The sequence below is a fragment of the Gasterosteus aculeatus genome, unplaced genomic scaffold, assembly GCF_964276395.1.
Source record: "Gasterosteus aculeatus unplaced genomic scaffold, fGasAcu3.hap1.1 HAP1_SCAFFOLD_24, whole genome shotgun sequence".
In the NCBI taxonomy this organism is placed as follows: domain Eukaryota; kingdom Metazoa; phylum Chordata; class Actinopteri; order Perciformes; family Gasterosteidae; genus Gasterosteus; species Gasterosteus aculeatus.
Genome location: NW_027554883.1, coordinates 88,633 through 106,679, shown reverse-complemented (window position 1 = coordinate 106,679; position 18,047 = coordinate 88,633). Strand labels below are relative to the sequence as shown.

General features: G+C 47.1%; 1 long non-coding RNA gene and 1 pseudogene across 1 annotated transcript; one reads left to right on the top strand and one right to left on the bottom strand.

Annotated features, from left to right (window-relative positions):
• Positions 1 to 6,277: 6,277 nt before the first annotated feature.
• Positions 6,278 to 6,396, bottom strand: LOC144392632 (5S ribosomal RNA; annotated as a pseudogene).
• A 1,867-nt stretch (positions 6,397 to 8,263) lies between these two features.
• On the top strand, positions 8,264 to 8,952 carry LOC144392625 (uncharacterized). Its single transcript, XR_013456008.1, has 3 exons — positions 8,264 to 8,355; positions 8,452 to 8,529; positions 8,624 to 8,952. It is a non-coding gene; the product is annotated as an uncharacterized LOC144392625 (long non-coding RNA).
• Positions 8,953 to 18,047: the final 9,095 nt, after the last annotated feature.

Sequence of the window (18,047 nt, the reverse complement as noted above, 5' to 3'; positions counted from 1 at the left end):
GGCTCACCACAGTTGTGATGAGACACCACAGCAAGGACATTGAGTTGGGAGTATTGATCGACTCTGGGGCAGATGAGAGTTTTATTGACTGGGACTTAGTTAGGAGCCTGGGAATTAGAGTGATCCCATTAAAGAAACCGGTGAAGGCGAGCGCGCTCAACGAAAACTCTCTCTTTACTATAACCCACGTGACGGAACCAGTTGAACTCCGCATAGCCGGTCATTGGGAGTGCATACGGTTACACCCAATGCACTCGCCCCTGCACCACCTCATCCTAGACTTCCCGTGGTTAACGCGGCACAACCCACACATAGACTGGCACACCGGGGACATTGTGGGTTGGGGGAGGAGTTGTAGGGACCAGTGTCAGGAGCCACAGCTCCAGGGGATGAGCTCCTCAATTAATCGGGTGTGCACTGACTCTGTTACAGACTCGCAGGTCACTGATCTAACCAAGGTGCCGGGGTGCTACCACCACCTGGTGGAGGTATTTAACAAAACCAAAGCCACAGCCCTACCACCTCACCGTCCGTTCGATTGCGCCATCGATCTCCTACCTGGATCCCCCATCCCTAAGGGTCGACTGTACTCTGTTTCGGGGCCCGAGAGGCAGGCCATGAAAGACTACATTGAATCATCACTGGCGCCAGGTTTGATCCGGCCGTCCTCATCCCCAGCAGGGGCGGGGTTCTTCTTTGTGGGGAAGAAGGATGGAACTCTTCGCCCATGCATAGACTATAGTCCGCTGAACGCAATCACGGTCAAGAATCGGTACCCCCTTCCCCTAATGAACACTGTATTTGACCAGCTCCAACATGCGCAGATCTTCACAAAACTAGATTTGCGCAATGCATATCACCTGGTTCGCATAAGGGAGGGGGACGAGTGGAAGACGGGATTCAACACCCCCCCAGGACATTACAAATACCTAGTCATGCCTTTCGGTCTTACGAACGCCCCGGGAGTTTTTCAGGCCATGATTAATGATGTGTTGAGAGACTTTCTAGATCATTTTGTATATGTATACATTGATGACATCTTGCTCTACTCACCCGACCTTGACACCCATAAGAGACAGGTTGAGCTCGTCCTACAGCGCCTTTTGGACAATGGGCTATATGTCAAGGCGGAAAAGAGTGAGTTCCATGCCACTACTGTCTCCTTCCTGGGCTTTATCATAGCTCCTGGAAAGGTTCAGATGGATTCGGCTAAAGTAAGTGCGGTAGCCGATTGGCCTACACCTGATAATCTCAAGAAGTTGCAGCAATTCCTCGGTTTTGCCAACTTCTACAGGCGGTTTATCAGAGGCTTCAGCGCGACAGCAGCCCCGCTCCATGCTCTCACTCCCCCACAGGTCCCGTTCCATTGGTCGGCCGACGCAGACGCAGCCTTCCGGGAGCTCAAGCGGAGATTCACCACAGCTCCCATCCTCAAACTCCCCGACCTGGCTCGTCAGTTCGTGGTGGAAGTGGACGCCTCCAGCGAGGGGATCGGGGCCATCCTCTCCCAGCGAGCTGAAGGGGACCACAAGCTTCACCCCTGTGCCTTTTTGTCCCGCCGATTGACGCCAGCAGAGCGGAACTATGACGTCGGGGACCGGGAGCTACTGGCAGTGAAGGCAGCATTGGAGGAATGGCGGCACTGGCTCGAGGGGGCCCAGCACCCATTTTTGGTTTGGACAGATCACAAAAATTTACAATACATTAGGAAAGCCAAGCGACTCAATTCGCGTCAAGCCCGATGGTCATTGTTTTTTAACCGCTTTGATTTTTCTTTATCCTACAGACCGGGGTCGAGGAACACCAAGCCTGATGCTCTGTTACGGTTGTTCAGCCCCGAGTCGGTGGCCAGGGCACCTGAGCCTATCCTCCCACTAAACTGTGTGGTTGGAGCAGTGACCTGGCCTATAGAATCCAAGGTGAAGCAGGCTAACGGTGAGACCCCTCCACCTCGTGGGTGTCCTGATAATCGCCTGTTTGTCCCTGTGGAATTGCGCCCTCAGGTGATTCACTAGGCTCACTCGTCCCTGCTCACCTGCCATCCGGGCGTACGGCGGACCATGTTTGCCATCACGCAGAGGTTCTGGTGGCCCGCCATGGAGCCGGAGGTCCGGGAGTATGTGGAGGCATGCTCAGTCTGAAACAAGAACTTCTCCAGAACCCGGGCAGGCTTGCTGCAGCCACTGCCCATTCCGTCCCGGCCATGGGCCGAGATCTCTGTAGACTTTGTCACGGGGCTCCCGACGTCAAACGGTAACACCGCTATCCTGACTGTGGTGGACAGATTCTCCAAAATGGTGCACTACATAGCCCTACCTAAACTGCCATCAGCTAAGGAGACGGCAGTGGTGATGATGGACAGTGTTTTTAGGATTCACAGGTTTCCCCGGGACATTGTGTCGGATCGGGGGCCACAATTCGTCTCCAGGTTCTGGAAGGAGTTTTGCAAGCTCATCGGAGCCACGGCAAGCCTTACATCAGGGTACCACCCGGAGGCCAACGGCCAGACTGAGCGCCTCAACCAACAGCTGGAAACCGGCCTCCGGTGCCTGGTGGCGCAGTGCACTGCAGCCTGGAGCGAGCACCTGACGTGGGTCGAGTTTGCCCATAACTCCCTCCCCACTTCCGCCACTGGTATGTCCCCCTTCCAATGTGTGTTCGGCTACCAACCCCCCTTTTTCCCAGAGTCCGAATCAGAGGTGTCTGTGCCCTCTGCTCACGCCCTGGTCCGCCGCTGCCGCCGCATCTGGGCAGCAGCTCGCCAGACGCTGATCAGACAGGGGGACAGGGTCAAGAGGGCAGCAGACCGCAGACGGAGACCGGCTCCGGTTTATCAGCCCGGCCAGCGAGTGTGGCTCGCGGCCAAGGAACTGCCCCTGCAGGTGGAGTCATGCAAGCTGGCTCCACGGTTCGTCGGCCCGTTCCCCGTGTCCAGAGTGATCAACCAGCTGCTGTACGCCTCCGCCTGCCCAGGTCGCTTCGTGTTCACCCCACATTTCATGTTAGCAAAATAAAACCAGTCAAGGAGAGCAGTATGGTGCCAGACCCCAAGCCCCCCCCGCCCCCTCGAATGATCGACGGTGGTCCGGTCTACACTGTGAAGAAGCTGTTGGCAGTACGGAAGCGCGACAGAGGCTGGCAGTACCTCGTAGACTGGGAGGGATACGGCCCGGAGGAACGACAGTGGGTGGCTCCCAGCATCATCATGGACCCTGATCTCATTCGAGGTTTTTACAGAGACCATCCGGAGATTCCACGGCCGCCTGGAATTCGGCCTTAGGGGGGGGGTACTGTCATACATGTTGGTGAAGTTTGTGTTTGTGTCCCGTCTTACGTCTGATTTTGAGACTTCCTGTTTTATTGTGGCGTCTAAACCCCCTCTCGTTTCAGGTGTCTTGCCCTTCCTCAGGTGTCTCCTGTCGATTGTCTCCCCTGATTCCTAATTGTCTCCACCTGTTCCCTCACCTCCCTCATGGATACTTATTGTCTGCGTCTCCCTTTGTCCTGTGCCAGTGTGTCTTGTAGTTTTGCATGTTCACCCGCGTTAGTATTGTGATGTGAAAAGGATCGTTGTTATTAGATATATGATATTATTTGAATAAATCTCCTGCAGTCAAGCCTCTCTGCGTCCTTGTCCTCCTCCCCGGCTCCGGCCCGACTGACACACCCAATTCCTGGGCCAGATAACACAGAGGTATGTGCAAAGTATAATGTGATTTTAATAAGTAATGTGGTTCACATGTGTAAGCAATGAAATTAGAAGTCAAATTTGAAAATGTGCCTACTGTTTATCCAGATAATACTGCATGTAATTCAAAAATTGTTCTGTTGTAGGATATGGACATTCCAGATATTGAGTGGGAAAACTGGACTTCCCCATGATGACCACTCAAGCAGCATTGACCCAGATGCAGATTGCCCACTGACTGATGAACAAATGACATCATTAGGAGATGCAGTTAACCCAAGAGCTGCATCCCAGTCCTTTGGCTGTGATATTTACATTGCTACTGTTCAGTTCTGTGAGCAATTTCTTTCTCTGTAAAAGAACTGAATTGAGAGTTGCACAGAGACAGAAACCCACACTCAAACAAACCAAATGCATGTTGTTAAAGCTTTGATGTGAGCACTGATTTAGAGAAGAAACCCTTAATGGCTGGGCTTCATTAGCCACTAAAGACTGAGTCAGCAAGAGAAAGAGAATTACCTCTGCAACCGTACCTCCACAAATCAAAGTAATATCTTGCAATATATTGTATCCTGTGTTTCGAGCTGTTAAAAAGGAAACAAGATACAAAAGATTCAAAATGACTTAGCTACAGTATTAAGCTTTAAACTATTTTAGACTCTCAAAGGGAATTTGAATTGTCACATTTCATTTCATTCTAGATATTTTATGCTGTTATTTGTACACCAGAGTTTTATGTGAAAGCTGAAAATTGAAATTTATTTTGTAATACAGCTTAAGATTTCAAGTCTTTGCAGTAACAGTGAAACCAGTACAGTCATGTCCACATAACTCCTAGATTAAGTATTTATTTCAGTGCACAGATTGTTTACAGTGAACATCCATATCTGTTGCATAACAGTTAACATTTTGAACAGCCAACAAACAAAGTTAGATCAACGTTTAGTACAAATCTAGTCTCTCACACAAGGCCAAATCCTGTTTGGCAAGAGCAAATACAGGCCTAAATATCACTTTGAAAAGATTGATAATCCTTGTAATGCCCTGGGATGCGCAACATCTCAAAGCAGGTGGAGGCTGTGGGGTATCTGCCCATGACCACCTCTACAGAGGGGCTCGTTGGGAGAATCTCCCACCCGGTCCAGAATTTGACCAGATTTGTCAATTCAGTTGGTGTTGCTATGGAGGAGATGAAAAAACAATGAAACAAATCAAATGACCCAAAAAAAATCTAATTTGACTTTACCATCATCAGGATAAATAGCAGAGTCTGGCACTAACAGCTTGCACTCAATAGAAGAGAAGACTAACCCGCAATGTGAAGTTAACGTTGAACATTTAAACAGCCAAGTAGACAAATTATAATTTAATAGCACTTTCAAATGTATTTTGTAAACCTACCATTCACAATGAACTGTCGAAATAGCCTGACATGCGGCATCTGGTGTCAACTGAAAAATCATCGTCATCATCTTCATCCAGTACCTGCATTGAAAATAACATGGGAGAGCATTTTTCTATTAAGGGTTACCACACATTTGTCCCAGTGAAAAACCCCGTAAGAAGGATATTACAAATCAGTAGTACACGTATAATATACATGATTTTAAAATAATCAGACAGGCAATATCCTTTGTACTAAGTTTGGCTACAGCACCAGAATCATATCCAGCATGAACTTAGCGGCCAGGGCATTCTTCTGATAATTGATCCATGCTGTAGGTGGTACGGGACACCTTACCCAGGATATAGTCGGAGTTCTCATAACCCGGTTACTACCTTCACGCACGTGGTTACCAGACCAAGAGAACTCCATCAGTACCCCGGTTATTCCTGCATGTACTGTCGGGGTTATGCGTCTGCACACGCGCCGCTAAAGCCGCTGCCCCCCCACTACGCTGCAGCGGCTCCTATGCTCTACAAGCGCGTTCCTGGTTTCAAAACTCCGCCAATCACTCCTAATAGCTTGTCGAAGCATCACAGCATCATTAACTTTATTCAAAACTAGAAGAAAATGTGTAGTTCATGTCCTATGCAGTCTGTTAATGTACAAATGTTAGCTGTCTATTACTGAACCTTACAGACACAAACCACACTGATGGCATAAAGTCATAAAGTTAAAGTTAAAACACTCACCGAAGCTCCATTGTTAACGGACATGGCTAAAATCCCATTATCATGCTAGCCGACAGCCGAAGTTGTGTTGGGGCGCTCGCTCCTTTTGCTTGACGCACGCTCCCGATCTTGACTCTAGAATCGATTGCTTTTCCTTGGGTTCCCGGATGTTGCGGTTGAATTTTTTTGCATTGAATTTTTTTGCATTGAATTATTTGCGGTTGAATATTTTAACGTTGAAAAACATTCAGATACATGATTTCAATGCGTAAATATTCAGTGCTAGCAGATTTCAATGCATAAATATTCAGTGCTAGCAATTCAATCACCTTTTTCTTTCAAAATCCGATGACACAGATTTACTTCCATACTTCTTCCTAATCCTTTAAAATTTGTCAAAAGATTGAGTTTTGATTATCAAAAGGAGTCACTTTCTAATGCATTCTCGATTTCTTCCACAGAGAGAAATGAAAAAGCTTACGGCACCTGGGATTCCCAGGCGGTCTTCCATCCAGATACTCACCAGGTCCTACTCTGCTTAGCTTCTGAGATTAGATGAGATCAGGCGGAGCCAGAGAGGTATGGCCGTAAGCAACTTTTTGGCTTCTTCGTAATCCTTTAAAATTTGTCAAAAGATTTGGAGTTTTGATAATCAAAAGTCACTTTCTAATGCTTTCTCGATGTCTTTCAGAGAGACACTGCATGAAAAGTGGGATTTTCGGCAGTATGCGGCACTGTAAATTGTCGTGGAATTTCAGGTTTGCGGCAATTTGCGGGCAACGCCGAAAACTGGCGTAAATTGTCAGAAATTGATGTGGGCCTCCCTTGGCAGTTGTCCCCCCATAACCCTCCTCCTCCTAATTCTAGGGGAGGCTTTGACATGTACATGAAAATGCTGTGAGCTATACAAATGCAAATCAGGGTCGCAGAGGGAGTTTTAGCCCAGGTGACATTTTTTTAAAAGGTAAGAAAATCTCTGGTACAAATAGATCAGGCTCAGTAGCCTAATTATAGACTCTTACATTTTAGCTTGAATTGATTTATTTAATTCAAATATGCTAGATTACTGTGTACGCCATTAGCAATGGCAAATGTTATGTAAAAAAGATACACAAAATAACTTCTTTAAAAAATTAGTTTTACTCAAGGTAAAATGAGCATTCCATGCAAACAACCTTTGAATCAGCATGAGGGGTCTGCAGAGATCACAGTCTCCTAGAGCTCAACTACAGTGCATAGTGGCAGGACTACAGTGACCTTTTCTTTGGTCTTACTTAAATGCACAGAGGATGTATTAACCACACATCTTCTAGCAATGCGCTCAACTGGCAGAAATGATGCTGTATGACGTGTCTGTTCCCTGCAAGCCCCAAACTTCTATTGGCTTTCCATAAAAATGTCTGTCCGGGTGGGGATGAAGCCAGGAAACTTGTGCAAGAACATGTTTAAATGCCGTACCCTTTGACCCAACATTAACAACTATAAACTGCTTTATAATGGCTGGTCGTAGTTCTGCTAGAGGGTCAAGGACGGGTTCCTCAAAACTGTTAGTGTTTCCACACCACTTAGCATGAACATATGCGGACCTTTATGCTCTGCATCTATCGATTGAGTAAGTTACATTCATATATGTTACCCGTTTACATGTCATGGCAAAACATTCAACCTCAGTGACACAAGGGTACATGTGATGATACATTGTCAACATTGCACGTATGCCAGGCACGTAAGTGTCTGGTGGAATGGAGAAAGAGGCACCACTGTACAGTTTTCTAGGGAAAATCGTTCTGCTGACACCAAAACACTGCTGTACATAAAGCATATCAGCTGTTTCAAAGTCCCAACCATTTGTCTTCCTAAAATACTGGTCCTTCTGTATAACAATAACCTCGTATGTGATTGGAGGACCCTTAGACTCCTCGTCCAATCACGTGTGAGGTCATAGGCATGACTGATACAGCAGTACTTGCAAAACGAGCATACAAACAGTGTGTTACTATATTCAGAAGAACTGTATCTCCAGTTCCTTTGTTTGGTTTGTGCTGCTTCGTGAATAATGGCTGGACGACGTCTCGCGTTCAACTCGCCTTCAACTCCTCTCCGCGGTCACCAACGTTCGCCCAGTCCGCAGACAGACGAGAAGAAGCTGCTGAAAGCTCTCAGTGGATCGTCTCGTCAACTCCAACAACAAACTGCCGATATCAACGAGCGGTTCGCTCCACTGGAGCGTTCGGGACTCTGCGGGTTTCTGTCCATGGAGGAGAGGAACTGACTCAAAGAAGAGGAGACGGGCGCACAATCCCACGATAGCGGTAAGAATATGTTCGATGACTGTAAGCTAAGCTAAGAGTAGCGTAGCCTCAAGCTAAGCTAAGAGTAGCCTAGTAGCCTTACAAGTGAGCAGAAACAGCTTTATTAAAGTGTGTTTTCTTTGCCGTGTCGTTTACAGGAAGCGGTACATTTTGTTTTCACAGACTAATCTCGCCTCATAATGAGGCGGTGACCTCGTATTTGCTCCGGGAAAAGTCCAGATTTAGACGACGTCATTGTGTGTAAGTGACACTGTTTCTCCTTCCTTGTTAAATGTTACTGTGACTTGATTTTGATTTTTTTTGTATTCATACCACACTCATTTAATTGTTTTCCAGCCGCCTGTGAGACGTATTGTGAGACGGGACGCAGGAGCTGCGAAGGATTCAGCGCGGAGTCGAGCGAGAAGAAAGAGGGTCAGAGTTTATTTGCTGACTTGTTTCAGGTGCATTGATCGATGTGTTGTGTCCGTACGCATCGCACAGTACTGATTCATTGTTGTTTTTACAGCTGCTGGAATCGAGACAAAGTGTGCTGGCTGATGACGAGGTGGAACTCTGGAAATCCGCCACCGTGGAGCTCACGTCGGACGGAGGGGACGGCGTTGTTGGCGGGGTCTCGGGGTGGATTGTACGGTCGCCACACGCACACGAGCCGCCTGCACAACAGACCTGCCTCGGAAAACACGGCGCCAGTGACGGTCTACAACCCCGAGGAGGCAAACGGACAGTTTACTGAGCTGTAGTTTTTAAACCGCCGTTACCCAAGTGTGGGCAGATCCTCACTTTGTATGTAGTTGTTGTTTGTGTGTTGTTAATAAAGCTCTTTCTTTGCATAAACATGTGGCAAATGTTCATTTTCTCTATAAATTCATTGATGTCCTGGTTGGTATCCTAATAATAGTGTAGTAGCCTACATAGGATAACCATGAAATGAATATACAGCATAATATGAATATATAAATAAAATGAGGCGGGTGACCAATAGCGACAGATCTGCCAACCAATCACGAGTGATTGAAAGTTGTGGTTTCATCCAATGATGAACAAGGAAACTCAAGCCTGGTCTGCCCACGTGTGGTTTTGCTGCCAATCACGAGTGATTTTATTTGTTAGTAAGTTGTGGTTTCCTCCAATAAGGAGTAAGGATGTTCAAGCCCGCTCGGCTCGGCCACCCGCGGTTTCGCTGCATTCATATGCTAATTCGGGCCATTCGCACCTCCGCCAGCTCTCCGCCTACGTCATGGTTCGTTTCCGACAATTTGTGGCACAGACAAACGCGACGTGCGCGGGTTGCAAATTGTCGGAAATTAGAGAGATTTCCGGGCGTTTACGGGGACGAAAATCTCACTTTTCATGCAGTGAGAGAAATGAAAAAGCTTACGGCACCTGGGGTCTCAGGCGGTCTTCCATCCAAGTACTAACCAGGCCCTACTTTAGCTTCTGCAATCAGACGAGATCAGGCGGAGCCAGAAAGGTATGGCCGTCTGCAAATTTTGGGATTCTTCCTAATCCTTTAAAATTTAAAAATTATTTTTATTTAACCAGGTAAAAGTCCGATTGAGATCGAGATCTCATTTTCAAGGGCGACCTGGCCAAGAGGGCAGCAGCACACGTCGTTAAAAAACAGCCATAAAATACATATAGATGACATGAGTAAAACCACAATACAAATTAAGTTAAAAACTAAAATACAAAGAAAAAATGGTCAAAAGCAGAGGCACCGTTCAATTGATTTTTGTTGTCTGTCCATTTGGAGACGTCGGAAAACATTAAAAGATACAAGTTGAGGCAATTTCAGTTCAGCCTTGAGATTGTTCCATGTTGATGGGGCGGCAAAACTGAATGCTTTTTTCCCCAATTCAGTCCGCACTCGTGGAATGTACAAGCAGTAAATGTCGCTGGACCTTAAAGCGTACCGGTTTTCTGCTCCACGGAGGAGTGAACATAGATAAGATGGGACCATACCAAGGAGAGCCTTATAGATCAAGGACAACCAGTGAGTTTCTCTCCGAGTGCTCAAAGATGGCCACCCAGACCTCATATAAAGCTGACAAGTGATGAGTGAGGCGACCACAGCCAGTGACAAAAACCTCAGTGCACTGCGATATACAGGGTCCAGAGCTGCTAGGATTTTGGACGAAGCACATATATACAGCACATCTCCATAGTCAACTAACGGTAAAAAAGTTGACGACACAAGCAGTTTACGCGCTCTCAAAGAGAAACACAAACGATTTCTGTAAAAGAAGCCAAGCCTTAGTCTTAGTTTTTTTTTACCAGGTTTTCAATATGTGATTTAAAAGAGAGCTCCCTATCTAAAAGAACACCTTAGTATTTATAATTGGTGACAATCTCTATTGGGTTGCCTTGGGCAGTTTTTAGAGAAGATACATTATCATTTGAGTAAGGAGCTTTTGAAAACACCATCATTTTTGATTTGTTGGCATTTAAAACCAACTTGAGGTTTTGTAAGCGGTCCTGTACGGCGTTAAAAGCAGATTGTAACAACTCAAATGCAAGCACATTCGTGGACGCACAACAATAAATAACAGTGTCGTCAGCATAAAAATGATAGGCAGCATTTGATACATTTACACAAAGATCATTTATATAAATAGAAAATAAAATAGGTCCTAGGACCGAGCCCTGAGGCACACCTTTAGTGATCTCAAGTGAGGATGATGTGGCATTGGCTAACTGGACTGACTGAGTCCTGTTAGACAGGTAATCAGCAAACTAGGTGGATGCCTGTTAGAAATGCAGATTTCTTCAAGATACTGATCAATATCTTGTGATCAATCGTGTCAAAAGCTTAGAGAGATTGATAAAAAGGACAACACATACTTTAAGTGCTTCATATATATCATTTAAAACTTTCAGGGCGGCGGTGACTGTACTGTGTTGCTTCCTAAAGCCAGCTAATTATTTTTTCCAATATTTTTGCAACAATGCATAACTTCGAAATAGGTCTGTAGTTATTTACATCAGATGGGTCAGCCCCTTTTAACAGGGGAAGGATAAAAGCGGATTTCCAATGTTTTGTAAGTATATTAGTGCTGAGACTGAGATTGAAAATGTGAGTCAAGGGTTCAGCTATATGATTTGCAGCCAACTTCAAGAAGATGGGGTCCAATTGATCAGGACCAGCTGCTTTTTTAACATCCAAGCTGGACAAGGCTTTCCACACCTCAGATGTGGACACAGATTCAAAATAAAATACATTCTGAGTGGGGCTATTTACAGCCTCATCCTTAGACTCCTTTCCCATGTCAGAATGTAATTGATTAGGGTTTTCCTTATCAAATAAATGACCCACAGAGACAAAGTGCTCGTTGAAGAAATTTAGCATTGACAAGTTGTCAGTCAAATTGACAGAGCCATGCACCAAGAGATTTTATAGTTCCTTTTGCTAAGCAGCACCAGATGTCAACTTTACCACCTTCCAAAATTTCTTTGGCTCATTAGATAGAACTCAGCTTGTGCCTTCTTAATCGTGGACGTGCATTTGTTACGCAGCTCACGGAAGTGATGCCAGTCGTTGTCGAATTAGTTTTCCGAGCTCTAGCCCATGCAGCATCTCTGTCTTTTAAAAGATTTCCAATTTCTTGATGAAACCAGGGATTATTTCGCCCTTTCACCCTGAATTTACGAAAGGGAGCTGTGGTGGAGGGGCGTGGTTAGCTCCGCTGCGGAGGGGAGAGCGGGGGAGTGGTTCAGGGGACGGTGAGGAGTAAGCAGGTGTGAATAATCTGCACTGATTGTCTCCTACAAAATCTGTGAGCAGGATCCAGGTCGGGGGAACGTGAGCCGAGCAGAGTTGAGCGGAGCCCGAGAGCAGAACACGAGAGCTGAGCGGAGCCGGACAGAGCGGAGCCGAGCGCGCACGACGAGCGACCTCATTCCTGCTCACTGCCCTCCCCTTTTGAGAATAAAGACTGGTTACTCTCATCGTGTGTCCGTGCGTTTACAGAACCCGCCGGTGGTAGCGCTATCTCGGCTACAGGAGCATGTTTATTTATTAGATTCAGGAAATTATCATGAAAATAACTCCAGGCCATTTCCACATCACCAAATAGGGAGATCCTATTCCATTTACAGTGATACACATCATGAATAAAAGCTTGTTCATGAAACTGTTTAAAATCTTTCTTGTATACAATGCGCGGCGGCTTGGTCTTTGAGCGTTTAGCATCTCTAACCACTGCGATGGTAGAGTGATCACTCAGATCATTCGCAAAGACACCTATATTACTGTACTTATGAGGTACTTTGGTCAGAACAAGATCAAGAAGTGAGGATCTAGCTGGAAATGTTATGTTGGGCCGGGTTGGCCTATCAATGAGCTGAGTTAGATCCAGAGAATCACAGATGCTTTTTAGGCTCTCTGAAGTTGGGGATAACCAGTCATAGTTTAAGTCTCCCGCAAGAACCATTTCACTCGAGTTAAACCCTGCCACATAGTTAGAAAGAGTTGAAAGGGCCTCACTGCAGGCCGACGGGGGTCTATAACAGCACATGATTATAAAAGACTGGCTGTGAGAGAACTCAGGTTTTAAAGCAAGCAATTCCAATTGTTCAGTTAAGGATATAGAGGTGACGGGTGTGGCCTGAAATTTCTTTTTGATGTAATAGGCAACACCTCCTCCCTTCCTTGACCGATCACAACGAAAGACATTGTAACCACTGATATTATATTATATATATCCTTATCAGGAATATTTTTATTCAGCCATGTTTCTGATACAAATAAATCAGTATCGGTTGTCTGTATCCAGATTTTAATTAAGTCGATTTTAGGGAGTAAACTCCTGACATTATGTGGATAATCCCAAATCCAGACCGTGCCCTAAATTCATCAGGTGTATCAATAGTATTTAATTGAGGGCCTGGGTTTGGCTGGATGTTGCCTGATAATAAGAGTAGAAGTAGAATAAAACACTTCACCTCTTAACCACTGATGTTTTAACAGTAGCCTCATTATCTGGTTTGGTGAGATTAATAATTGAGGATTCTGTAGGTCTAAAATTATTTTCCAGAACTGAAAGGCACAACAAACGAACAGGGCAAATGTCAATTAAAACCAGCACATAATGGGACTTCAACATTTGACTGGTCAAGTCAGTAGAAGTCAAGGATGTGGTGGAAGACTTTGCACAGACAATCGTTAAGTAAGAATCAAAGGCTCTGAGTCAAGTATGTCTTTTCTCCGTTTATTTCCTTGCAAGGGAAAAAGGGTCACAACAGCTACGTGGTCAGTAGACTGTCAAGAACCTCCTTTTCTTCCCAACACATCGAGGCAGTTCTTATACCTAAACTTAGATATCGGTGGCGTCAACAGAAACCGTTAACCATCTTGTTGAGTCTCTACAGCCAGGGTACTGGGAACACCTTGTCAATGTGAGACACATCAGTTCTTTGACCGTGTCCTTGCTCTCCCAACATGCTTAAACAAAGGTGGTCATAGACATAACAAACACTTTGTTCAGTCTCTACAGCTATGACGCTGGAAACATCTAATCCAAGTGGGAGACATCAGTTCGTATGTCAGGGCCTTTGTGACCTAAGCACTTGCAACTAATAAACTGGTTATACGAATGAAGCATTTAAAAGGGTCACATATCATTTTCCCATTACAAGGACCAGATGAGCGTCTCTGTCCTGAGTGAACCAAGAGGGAGGCGTGGCACATCGCTGTGTGCACTGCCAGAGTTCTGGAGTACAGGTCCACACGACCAGTGCAAGAATGACAGGAGTAAGGCAAAGAGAAGCTTCATTGTCAAACGGTTCGTAAGTTTGAGGACCCCTAAGAAGACCCTCAGCCGCTGCTCTCCAGGAATGCGCGAGACGCCACACGCGGCTAATGGCAGCGGCTGGCGGCAGATAGAGCTAACGGCTAGTAGCCAGTGATTGTGGTACTGACTATTTCCCAATAGCCAATAAATTACTGCTGTTAGCGCATTCCAGTGAAATTATTGCATTTAGTGGTTGAAACTTCCAAGATATTTGTAAGAAGTCTTTCATCAGGTATAAGCATCGTTGCTCCCAACAAAATTTACTTCCATTATATTTGAATTGATTATTTTCACCCTCTATTGTAATGGGTAAATTAAAGGTGATAGGCACTCACAATTGACAATTATTTACTGCCTACATTTTAGAAGTTCTTATTTGGCATGAAATCTTGATTTACTGTTGTTGGAAAAAATCAAGAGAAAAGGGCTGGTTAGCTCAGATGGTCAGAGTGTGGTGCTAATAACGCCACTGTCACGAACAGGAGACAGGAAACAGCCGTGAGGTGAGTTAGATGGTTTATTGACACTATAATGGAAGCAGACGGAGATATGAGGAATAGGCAGGCAGAAGATCAGGATGGGACGTTAACAGGAGGGTTGTCAGAGTTCCCGGTTACGGACTGGAGGAGAGTCTCTTGGATCAGCCAGTAGGGATTTCAGGAACGTTGCTTGGAGTCTGTGGTGTCCTGTAGAGACGAGACCAGACACTGAGTGAGTGAGGAGGAGCCAAATATAAAGGGAGGTGAGCTTATTAGGTGCAGGTGACGATGATTAGAATTCAGGGGACTGTGAACGAGTGGGAGGAGTGATTGAAGCTGGTGGGATCCTGACAGTACCCCCCTCCTCCGAGGCGGCTCTTGACGCCCAAGAAGAGGGGCGAACACGGCGCCGAGGTCTACCACGACCCCTGGGAGCAGGGCGACCCGGATGGTCGGCGTGAAACTGAGTAAGGAGGGACGGATCCAGGATGTCATTGCGGGGGACCCACGACCGTTCCTCTGGACCATAATCCTCCCAGTCGACCAGGTATTCCACCCGTGGACCTCGACGCCGTGAGTCCATGATGGTGTGGACTCTAAAGATGGGCTCTGGTTCGAATGGAACTGGAGGAGGTCTGTCATCCGGAACGGTTTCTGAGGGAGGAGCAGAGACAGGTTCAATGAAGGGTTTCAACAGTGACACATGAAAAGATGGTGAAATCCTGTATTCTGGAGGAAGAGCCAGCCTGTAGGTTACTTCGTTCAGCTGCTTCTGCACAGGGAACGGACCAGTGTATCGGGGACTTAGCTTACGGCTGGGCAGACGAAGACCCATGTCCCGGGTTGAAAGCCTCACCTTTTGTCCAGGCTGGTACTGTGGAGGGTCAGCACGGCGACGATCCGCTTGGTCTTTGTGCCTTCGCACTGCCTGCTGGAGGTGCACCTGAGCCAAATCCCATGCCCTTTTGCTCTGATGGAACCAGTAATCGACAGCCGGGACCTCTGCGGGATCACCGGACCACGGAAAGAGTGGAGGTTGATAACCCAGGACACACTGAAAGGGGGTGAGCCCTGTGGTAGACCGCTGAAGGGAGTTCTGGGCGTACTCTGCCCAGGGGAGGAACTGGCTCCAGCTGTCCTGGTGCTGGTGGCAGTAGGTTCGGAGATAGCGACCAATCTCCTGAATCTTCCACTCAGTCTGACCGTTTGTCTGGGGGTGGTATCCGGAAGATAGGCTGACAGTGACCCAGAGGAGTTTAAAGAACGCCCGCCAAACCCTAGAGATGAACTGAGGACCTCTGTCCGACACAATGTCCTCAGGGATGCCGAAGTTTCGGAAGACGTGATTAAAAAGGGCCTCCGCGGCCTCAAGTGCAGTGGGAAGCCTCTGCAAGGGGCTCAGTTTGCAAGCCTTTGAAAAGCGATCCACAACGACGAGGACACAAGTGTGGTTACTGGATCTGGGAAGGTCCGTCATGAAGTCAATTCCAATGTGGGACCACGGTTGTTGTGGGATTGGAAGTGGCACAAGCTTGCCCTCCGGAAGTCCCCTCGGGGTGTTGGAGATGGCGCAGACCGAGCATACCCGAACGAACCGGGAAACATCCTGCGCGATGGACGGCCACCAATACCGATTTCTGAGGAGCGAGAGGGTACGCCTGCTACCTGGATGTCCGGAGCTTGAACACCCCCTATTATTTTTCTTCTTTCATCCTTTCAGCCTCCCATCTCTGTTTTTCTTTCTCAAAGAAAGCAGACCCCTGGAACCCTCTCCCTGTCATTTCCTTGTCTATGCCCTGGTTTTTATATAGTGAAAAGACTTTAGCGGGGCAGGAAATGTACTTCCCTGTTACTCCAGGGAACCCAGTGTGAATGTGACGACTGTTTGGGCCGTGCTTCAGTTCTATCTTACAACTCACACTTGCGACCTGTGGACTGGGAATCAGTTCTCTTCCTCTTCTGATGTCCTTTCTCTGCCACCTTTTCCTGTGTGGCATCCAGTTCTAGCTGAAAGAACTTTGTCTCAGCAAAATCTACAAACGGCATTTTGGGGTTTGTCAGACCTTCAGCACCATAAGTTTTAAAAACTTAAGTGGAGCAGTAGAAATATCGGACCGGGCCCTGCTGGTAGAAGAAATGGATTGAAGAACCATTCACAGCATGGTACGTGAGCACCAATGTTTTGAACTGGATGCGGGCGGCCACCGGTAGCCAGTGAAGAGGGTGGAGGAATGGAGCAGTGTGGGAGAACTTAGGAAGATTAAAGACCAGTCGAGCTGCTGCATTCTGAATGAGCTGCAGAGGTCGAATGGCGGTGGCAGGGAGACCTGCCAGGAGGGAGTTGCAGTAGTCCAGGCGGGAGATGACAAGAGCCTGAATCAGTACCTGGGCGGCCTTTTGAGTGAGAGGGGGACGTATTCTCCTGATGTTGTAGAGCGTGTATCTACAGGATCGTGTTGTTGCAGTAATGTTGGGAGTCAGGGAGAGTTGGCTGTCGAGTGTGACGCCGAGGTTCCTAGCGGTCAAAGTGGGCGTTAGCAAGCAGTTTCCAAAGTTGACCGTCAGGTCCTGGGTCGGAGAATCTTTTCCCGGTAAGAGAAGTAGTTCAGTCTTTTTGGGGTTGATTTTCAGATGGTGGGCGGACATCCACTGAGAGATGTCAGTTAGACAGGCAGAGATCCGTGCCGCCACCTAGGTGTCCGAGTGAGGGAAGGAGAGAATTAGTTGGGTGTCATCGGCATAGCTGTGGTAGGAGAAGCCATGCGAGCAAATGACAGCGCCGAGAGAGTTGTTGTTGAGCGAGAAGAGGAGGGGACCCAGGACGGAACCCTGAGGAACTCCAGTAGTAAGAGGACATGGTTCCGACACAGATCCTCGCCAGGTTACCCGGTAGGTGCGGCTGTCAAGGTAGGACGAGAGAGGGGAGAGAGCAGAGCCTGAGACACCAAGTTCCTGAACCGAAAAAATAAGGATCTGGTGGTTGACTGTGTCATATGCAGCAGAGAGGTCCAGAAGGAAGAGGACAGAGAGGCAGGTCTAGCAGTGTGGAGTTGCTCTGAGACAGCAAGGAGAGCCGTCTCTGTGGAATGGCCTGCCTTGAAGCCTGACTGGTGGGGGTCAAGGAGGTTGTTACGGTGGAGATAGGAGGAGAGTTGGTTAAAGATTGCACATTCAAGAGTTTTGGACAAAAAGGGATGAAGAGAGACCGGTCTGTAGTTTTCTTCAGAAGGGTTGAGGGTAGGTTTCTTCAGGAAGAAGGTCAGGTGCGATAGATTGTAGAAGATGTGATGGAATGGGGTCAAGAGGGCAGGTGGTCGGATGGGCAGAGGTTACTAGGGTAAGAATTTGGTTAGGAGACAGGGGGGTGAAAGAGGAAAGTGAGGGCGATAGAGGTGAAGCCAGTGGGACGCAAGAAGTAGGATGTGGGTTTGAGAAAGAGGAGCATATGTCAGCTATTTTCAGAGAGTAGAGAGTCTAGAGAGGAGGAAAGAGTTGAGAGGACTCTCTGCAGCAGCGTTCGGATGCAAGAGTGAGAAGGAGTCAGTAGGGAAAGCTGATAGAATAGAGGAGGCCAGAAGGCCATTTTCAGGGAAGTTGGAGAGGAGAATGTCCAGTTCTTTCAAGAAATGACCATAGGAGCCTGGCGGACGGTAAAGGACAA